The sequence below is a fragment of the Dermochelys coriacea genome, chromosome 15 (assembly GCF_009764565.3).
Source record: "Dermochelys coriacea isolate rDerCor1 chromosome 15, rDerCor1.pri.v4, whole genome shotgun sequence".
Lineage (NCBI taxonomy): Eukaryota > Metazoa > Chordata > Testudines > Dermochelyidae > Dermochelys > Dermochelys coriacea.
Genome location: NC_050082.1, coordinates 13079515 through 13087278, shown reverse-complemented (window position 1 = coordinate 13087278; position 7764 = coordinate 13079515).

Genomic DNA, 7764 nt, shown 5'->3' with positions numbered 1-7764 from the left:
TGTAGGTGTTGTGGTCAGGGATCTTCCCAAACAGCCCCACTTTCTCTTACAGTGCATGAAATGAAAAAGCACAGTTAAATGTTCCTGGAAACCAGGTATCACTGGCCAGATGCCAGAACAATGTATGATGTAGCAGCTTGTTTGTGTTAGGTGCATTGTGTTCCAACAGTAAGCAGGATGTTCCCAACAGTGAAAGACTCCAGGAGAGCACCATCATCTGTAGTAGCAAAAGTCCCATACACTATATTAACCATTTCAGCAACCCGAGTGCAGGACATAGCCAGGGCTTCTCATTTAGTACATACCTATTACTGTAGCTGTTGGGCATGTCTGTGAGCTCCATCTGTGTTCTCCTCCAGTTTCTATTTATTGCCTGAAAGCCATAATCCATCCAGCTCTTCTCTTCTAATTTTGCTTGTGTAAAAGCTACAGTACTGCTGCTAGCTAGTCACAAAGGAGCATGTGCAATAGAGAGAGACATTTGTTGCCAAACAGATTTGTACAATTTGTACAATTATTTTAAAACGGCAGAGTTTAAAAAAACAACAACAGTATTCTTGAATGCAGTGAATTTAAATGTAAAGTCCTGAATGTCTGTTAATATCATGCTGGACATGAATGGAAAAGACGATTTGTTTTGTAGAAAAGGAAGCTGCATGAAAATTATTCTATATTTCAGTATCTAAAGCATGTAATATATGAAAGGATAAATCTGAAAATTGTTTGGTATTATTGTTATTGTTGAATCGTCTTTACACACACACACACACACACACACACACACACACTATTTATTTACCTACTGTTTGTGAAATCTTTGCTAGTAGACAGTATAAGCGACATTTACATTTATACAATAGTACACAGGCACTGGGGCAAAAGTACCAGCAGAGCTTTCATTTTATTTATTTGTTCTTTGGATTGCAGTAGTGCCTCTGAGCACATCGTCAAAGGAAAAATCTCTCTGTGTGCTGGACTGGGTTTGACATATCTGTTTCTTAGTTACATCGTCACATAACTAAACTGCATGAAATTCAGACACTTCAGAAAGCTGAAAGGCTGAACTGCTGATGGGAATGAAAGCTGTGGTGCTAGGGAGTTGAGGTGTTTCAAACCTGAGAGCTGAAAGAACAGACAAACAGACACGGAAACATGGGGCACCACTGAGTTTAACAATCGTTCACTTCAGCATGCAACAGAAAGTGAGATCTGAAAGTAGCTGGTGGTCCATAAAGTGCTGCTAAAGAGGTATCTGGGCTCATGGGAGAGGAAGGGGCTGTAGGGAGGAGGATCCAAAATGTCCAGTAACCTTACTACAGTGTAGCAAAAATAATTTTAAATAGATGTGTTAAAACTAAAGGAGTAAAGAAAAATTAGAGTTTCTAACTATTGTCCCCCCGGATTTCTTCTATCCACGGCTCTGACTATGTAGTTGAAAGATTATTTGGCACATGCAAGCACACAAACATACCTCGCTACATTATATATGGGCACAAACACACCACAGGCAAGTGTGACTTCATGATTTCAGCTACAGAAGGTGCAAATGAACATGGCACACATTAAATGGATTAAAAACTGGCTAACTGACAGATCTCAAAACGTACCCCTAAATGGAGAATTGTCATCCAGTGGGGTCCATAGCAATTGGTTCTTGACCCTACGCTATCTAACATATTTATTAATGACCTCGAAGAACACACAAAATAATCACTGATAAAGTTTGCAAATGACACAAAAACTGGGGGAGTGGTAAATAATGAAAAGGACAGGTCCCTGATGCAGAGAAATCTCAGTTTCTTGGTAAACTGGACACAAGCAAACAACATGTTTTAATATGGCTAAATATAAATGTATAAATCTAGGAACAAAGACCACAGGCCATACTTACAGGATGGGCGACCCTATCCTGGGAAGCGAACTCTGAAAAAGATTTGAGGGTTGTGGTGGGTAATCAGATGAACATGAGCTCCAGTGTGCCACTGTGGCCAAAAGAGCTAATGCCATCCTACGATGCATAAACAGGGGAATCTCAAATATGAGTAGAGAAGTTATTTTACTTATGTGTTTGGCACTGGTGTGACCGCTCCTAGACTATGTGTCCAGTTCTGTTGCTCACAATTCAAGAGGATATTGATAAATTGGAGAGGATTCAGAGAAGAGCCAGGAGAATCATGAAAGGATTAGAAAACCTGCTTTCTAGTGAGACTCAAGGAGCTCAAATCTATTTAGCCAAACAAAGAGAAGGCTAAGGGATGACTTGATTACAGTCGGTAAGTACCTACATGGGGAATACATATTTAATAATGGGCTTTTCAATCTAGCAGAAAACATACATGATCCAAAGCCTGGAAGTTGGACTAGACAAATTCAGACTGGAAATAAGGTGTAAATTTTTAACAGTCAGAGTAATTAACCATTGGAACAATTTACCAAGGGTCACGGTCAATTCTCCATCACACTGGCAATTTTTAAATCAAGACTGGATATTTTTCTAAAAGATCTGCTTTGGGAATTATTTTGGGGAAGTTCTACACTCTGTGTTATACAGGAGGTCAGATCAGATGATCACAATGCTCCCTTTCTGGCTTTCATTGACCAAAAATATACTTTGACATATCTTATTGCTGCTTAGCTCCACATTTATAACCTGTGGTTACAATGCTGAATTAGCACTACTTACAAGACCTGCCTAACATTACTAGAAGATTAAGCCTTCCATGCAGCATTTACAAAAGACTCCAGATTGGGAATGATCATATGTTCATTTAATTTCCTGTATGTAAGTACCATCTCCGTTAGTGCACATGTTGCAGAAAACCAACACATCTAACTTCAAAGCATTTTCTGAATTTCACTAGAAAGCAGTTGCCTTTAGAGCAATCAAGCAGAGGCAGACACAAATTGTTAAATGGTTACATTTTACTCAGAGCATTTAACAGGCTGGTTAACTGTTAATCAATTAAAAGAACTCAATAAACTAAAAATGTAAGTTACATATGTAGATCAATATTAATACACTGTATGCCCACTGCCCAAGCCTTTGGACACACGAACATCTTAAGTTCATAACTTGATTTAATGCCTACAAATAAATGGCAGCAACAATAATTCCAAATCAATTTCCAACAACCACAATAGAGAGCAGCAGTTACAAATAATATCAGCAACTATCTCTCTTTTAGACACGACTCCCATCACATCTACACACACCTCTGACAAATACTAAACTGATCAGTTGAGCTTCTACCGCAGTGGTTCTCAACTCAAGGGTACATGTACTCCTGGGGGGTACGCAGAAGTCTTTCAGGGGTATGTCAGCTCATCTAGATATTTGCCTAATTTTACAACAGGCTACACAAAAAGCACTAGCGAAGTCAGTACAAACTAAAATTTCATAACAGACAATGACTTGTTTATACTGCTCTCTGCACTACATCAGTGTTTCTCGACCTAGGGATGGCGACTCCTGAGGGTATGTGTCACGGGAAGGGTTTGGGGAGGGGGTTGCAAGTGTAGGGCTGGCATTAGGAGGTGGCAAGCAGGGGCCCTCATGAAGCTAAGATACATGCTGAAGCCCAAACCCCACTGCCTGGAGCTATGCCGAAGTCCAAGCCCTGCCCAGAGCTGAGATCAGACTCCTGAAAGGGGTACAGTAGTATGGAGAGGTTGAGAGCCACTGTTCTATCATATCCTGAAAAACAAAATCTGGTTCTGGTGAACCAAGTGCAGCAGCTTCACCTCTGAACACACTGCTAACAGAAATACTGAGTTCAAATCTTGGCTCTCCTAACACGAGAGTTTACCTAATTTGAACTGTTACTGAAGGTTACTTAAGGAGAGGCCCTGTCTAGAATTACAGACAAAAATAAAGATATTAAGATATTCTGTTTCATCACCATCTATCATACTGAGTGTCTCTACATGCTTAACTGTTGAACTTTTCTTTCAGACAGAGAACTTTAGCCTTAAACTAGTGGCTAACCCTTCAAAAGGTGGTGTGCACACATGCCTAGGTCATTTCCTGTATCTGAATCAAGACTTCATCCTAACAGTTAGTTACACAGATCACAAAGAAGCCCTTGAGAACTGATCCAGGGCAGGCGAGAATACGGCTTACCAAAAAGTGTTTTAAAATTATAAAAGTTTTGAAACATTCTTAATGGGCTAATTTGCATTTAGAGCCAAATAATACCTAGAGTAGAGCTTTCTTAGGTACCTTACAGGAGAATTTTATGTGCTGCCCATTTCCGTACGACCGCTGGAAAAAATAAAAAATGTAAATTGTAAACACTCAAATTATTAAAATAATATTATTAATAAAATATTTAAAATTATTAATAATGGCTGCATTTAGGTTTTTCCCTAGTTATAAGCATGTCCTCTTGTGAATTTTTAAGATGCCGCAGTTGCTCATGTTTACTTCACAGTCTTCTTCCTCCTCAGAAAAAGGCACCCGTGTAGCCCTGAGTTCTTCAGAGTGCAGCTGTGAGCATATACTACATTCTTTTCAAAGCTGAGGAATATTTTCCCTTCTCCCGCATCCATTGCACTCAGCCTACCAATATTTTTAGCTGTGGAAGCCTTGATGACATTGTTGCCCGAGGGAATAGTCAAATATTATTTATTTGGAAGGTGTTGCTTGATTACTCAAGGCAATAAAATTTCAGCCAGAACAAAAGTCTTGTGAAATTAGCTATCAGACTCTCAGCCAGTCCATTCTAGTTTATACCAGTCCCTGGAGAGTGGCTTTCATCAGTGCCCTTTTATTGCCCTTTACCCAGCTCCTCCAGGTGCATATCATTTGTCAGCTTTCTTTATACATCTTCTTCCCAAATGACCTGGACTGAATGCAAACGGATCATGACCTGCATGTATGCACTCACATTAACATATGTTTCTTCAATGAAGAATTTTCCTTGCTGGGACCTGTACCAAGGAACCACCACTATAGGTGTTTGAGGTCCACAAATAACTGTTGCAACAGTGTACATACAGTTACAACAAGCAGACCAATAGTCATCTGTGTCGGACTCAGTACAAAGGGCGAACTAACCTCCTGATTGGGTGTTAAAGGGAAGACTCTGTCCCGAGTGGAACACAAACATCCTTGGATCAGAAAGCAGCAGATAACTGCTTGAGCACTGCCTTTAACACTAGCAGTAATAACACTGATATTCTCTTTTGGGCCTTCAGCTACTAGAAGATGAAACTATATTGCTATATTTACATACACATATTGTCACGGACTATTGTAATTCAGGTTGTCTCACCTCAGTGTTTTTATTTCAGTTAAATTCTGGGAGCAGAAGCCCTCTACCCCATTCTCATGGCTGTCAGTGCAATCCCAGCACTAATCCAGCTGGTCATGTTGACGTTTTCCCCTGATTCTCCATGCCACCTCCTTGAGACAGAAAGGACAATGAGAGCTGTATCAAAGGTAAGAAAATATGCCCTTAAGACACGTATCTTTTGCAGAACTAGTAGAAGGATTGTAACAAATCCATGTGCTGCAGACAACGGGTACAATTATCAGAAAACTCTCACAAGCACACAGAAACTCCAGCTCCACCAACATGGGCCTTTACCACTTGAACTAAAGAAGATCTCTTTGACAGTGATATTAGTGTTTCCCTTATCCTCTGCCAGCCACTAGAGAGTAACATGAAATCACACATACACGCACAGTACAGCGGGATCTTCTTGCTAGCCCTTGCCCTGAAGGTATATTCCTCCCCATAGCAGCCAGAGACAGGGAGTTGCTGCTGTTTAGTTCCCAGCACTTCCTCTCATGTCCTATCAAAGTTACTCATTACTTCTTCCTCTTCACTAATGCTTTAAATGCCAGCGTTAATTCAAACCAGTTATTTTGCAGCCTTTGTGCTATTATCACTTTTCAAGTATTGAAAGATAGAACGCTTTTCAGGCAGCTCATTTGAATGGAAGAGTAGTTTTCCCCTGGAGTTCTCTGTTTTGGGGTCCATGCAGGGCAGAGTCAGGGAAGCGAGTGTAAGATGACTGATTCCTCTTTAACAGAAGAGGGCACAGAACAGATTTGCTGATAATACGCAGCCTCAGGTTTGTTTTTCACTGAAATACAATAAGCAGGGGGAGAAGAGAAGGTTTAAACCCCCAAAATGAGCAGTTGAACCAGCCTATTGCATACTGTACTACTGCACTATAAAAGTGTATCGAGTAAGGTCTTTACTGGAAGCTTGTAATGTTCTGAACATCATAGTCATTCTGAGACATGTATACAGACTATGGTTATGAATCTGTGCATTTGTGTATTTAGGAAACTGTGCTAATTATATCAACTATACCTCATAGCAGGCAGGGTTACTTCCCAAGCCCGATATTTACGTGCAACTGGTTCCACGTATTGTGTCATTGTCCAGTCCAGGAAAAGACACAGATGGGCCACTAAAGTTAATGAAAATACACGGAGATAATCCGGCTCCCAAGTCCAAAGAGGTTTCCACACTCTGAGTAAACATGAGTCATCACAAACATAGGCCTGGTCTACACTACAAACTTAGGTCAACATAATCCATAATCCAATGCCATGCAAGAGGGAGAAACTATGTAATGGGTTGTATGTGCATACAAGATATAGTGACAACTTATAAAATGTAAATACTACATGGCAGAGGAGGGATAGTGATCACAGCATCAGATTTGGAATAATTATACTTACTGGAACCATTGGTTTAAATCTTAGCAGGATAAACTCAGCCCTTCATTCTTCTTAGGAAGATAAACTGAGCATCATGATGAGGTCCTAAAAACCAAATTCCTGTCTTTTCTGTGTAGACATTAAATATATCTCAGCACTCTTTGCAAGAATAAGGGTTTGCCCCAATTTCTTGGCTAGTATTTCCTCTATCTCTGCCATTGGGCAATGTGTGTGCACCAGTTATCCTTCTAGATATCATCTTCCACTGTAGAGATTGCTGCCTGCTGGTATGTCCAGCACAGTACAGAATATAAAGGAAGACAAAGGCCTTGCCGTAAGGAGTTTACAACCAAAATAAATAGTTTCGATTGAATACAAACAGTGTCTGGGCAGATGTAGGTCAATGTTTTTAAAAATAACATTTCTTTCTGGGTTGGACTATCACTAAAACAACCTTCCCAAAAGGAGTATGTTTTAAGGAGAAATTTGGCAAAAAAGACAGAGATCATCCAGTCTATAAGGAGAGGGAAGAAGTTCAGAGCGTAAGGGGAAGTGTGGGAGAATTCACAAGTGAGACATTTAGATGAAGGTTGGGAGGAGCACACACAGCATGAAGAAGAGGACAAGGAAATGAAAGCAAAGATGAAGGAAGCTGTGCAGGGTCTTAAAAGTGAGGTAAGAAGTTTGAAGGTTGAAACAACAACAAAAGAGCTTAAGTCTGAGGATGGTGTTAAACTGTTTAAACATTTCATCAGCCTTAAAATGAATGTGTTACTATCAGAGCAATGTCTTATATATCAGAGAATCAGAGTATGTTACAACAACTGAAACACCGTTTAGCTTTGATGTCTGAACTAGCTGCCTGCTTCCCATCCCAAGTCCGCAAGAGCCCTTCTGATATAGGGGGAGGAAACATCTCTCTGTGTGCTGGACTGGGTTTGACATCTGTTTCTTGAAATATTTAATCCAATAGGTCTAAACCCTGTCCAATGACTAAAAAATAACATAATTCACTGAAAACGTAGAAAGTAAAAATTTAACTTCAGTCCCATGATCCCAGCTCCTCATTACTTAAGTAACATGCCTGG